This window comes from Saccopteryx leptura, chromosome 3, assembly GCF_036850995.1.
Source record: "Saccopteryx leptura isolate mSacLep1 chromosome 3, mSacLep1_pri_phased_curated, whole genome shotgun sequence".
NCBI classification, from domain to species: Eukaryota; Metazoa; Chordata; class Mammalia; order Chiroptera; family Emballonuridae; genus Saccopteryx; species Saccopteryx leptura.
The window spans coordinates 212,295,986-212,297,462 of NC_089505.1; the positions used below are offsets into that span (position 1 = coordinate 212,295,986).

A 1,477-nucleotide genomic window follows, 5' to 3' on the forward strand; every position below is an offset into this window, starting at 1 on the left:
GATGGGCGCTTCTCCTGTGTGCCCTGGCCAGGAATTGAACCCGGGACCTCTGCACGCCAGACCGACGCTCTACCACTGGGCCAACCAGCCAGGGCCGACTTCCCAGTTTAGTAGTTAGCTGTGTTGTCACCAGTCACATGTGAGTGTCTATCACTTGAAATGGGGCTGGTCTAAATTGCAGAGTGCTATAAGTATAAAAAATACCAGATTTTGAAGACTTAGCATTAAAAAAGCAAGCTATGACATTAATAATTTTGTGTTATTACATGTTTCTTTAATTTTTTTTTAATTTTTTATTTATTCATTTTTAGAGATGAGAGGGAGAGACAGAGAGAGAGAGAGAGAGAGAGGAGAGACAGAGAGAGAGAAGGGAGGAGGAGCTGGAAGCATCAACTCCCATATGTGCCTTGACCAGGCAAGCTCAGGGTTTCGAACCGGTGACCTCAGCATTTCCAGGTCGATGCTTTATCCACTGTGCCACCACAGGTCAGGCTGTTATTACATGTTGATGTGCTGTTTTGTATATATTGAGTTAAATGAAAAATATTATCAAAATCAATTTTGCCTGTCTCATCTTACTGTTTTTAAAATGTGGCTACCAGGCCCTGCCCCAGGTGCCCACAACTCCTGTTGTGGCTCCGACTCATGAGCACTCTGGAAGCTGCCCCTTCTTGGGCGGTCATGATGGGCAGCAAGATGGCATCTGCTAGCAGGGTCGTTCAGGTACTCAAGTCACTGACTCCATTAATCAGGTCTCTGACAGAAGAGGCCATCCTAAACCAAATGCATCAGACATTTTGAGATCATCTCACTCTTCTTCAATTTCACAGCATTCTAGGGCAGAAAATTGCCAGATTGGCTGATGTATCCAGGCCCACTGGACATTGCAGAAATAACAAAAACATTACCTCAGAAATACAGAAGGAAATTTATGTCTCAAGAAGAAGTGGAATTTATCCAACAGGGAGGTCCAGAATAATCACTGACACTGTGACTACTGTTTGTTATAAGAGAAAAGAATAGTCTACTTCCAAAATGAAAAAAAAATATGGCTACTAAAAAAATTTTAATTATGTACTTGGCTTGCATTTGTGGCTCACATTGTGTTACATTTCTATTAGACGGGTGGTAGGCTGAACAATGTCCTCCATAGATACCCAGATCCTAATATCTGGAAACTGGATGTTACCTTATGTGGCAAAAGAAACTTTGCAGGCATGACTAAGGGTACGGACCTTGAGATGGGCAATTATCCTGGATTATCTGGGAAGATCCTAAATGTAATCACAGAGTGAACTATGACAACAAAAGAGAAGGTAGTTGACTATGGAAGCAGAGATTGGAGTGATAGGTGTGGGCAACTACCGGAGCTGGAAAAAATAAGCAAAACATTCTTCCCTGGAGCCTCCAGCAGGCATTAGCCCTGCTAACACCTTCATTTTTCTTCTGTAAGACTCTGGACTTTGACTTCTAGAAT

The 1,477-nt window shown here is 42.7% G+C and overlaps 1 pseudogene; it reads left to right on the forward strand.

Moving 5' to 3' along the window:
* Positions 1–681: 681 nt before the first annotated feature.
* Positions 682–979, forward strand: LOC136397800 (alpha-ketoglutarate dehydrogenase component 4 pseudogene; annotated as a pseudogene).
* The last annotated feature ends 498 nt before the right edge of the window (positions 980–1,477 follow it).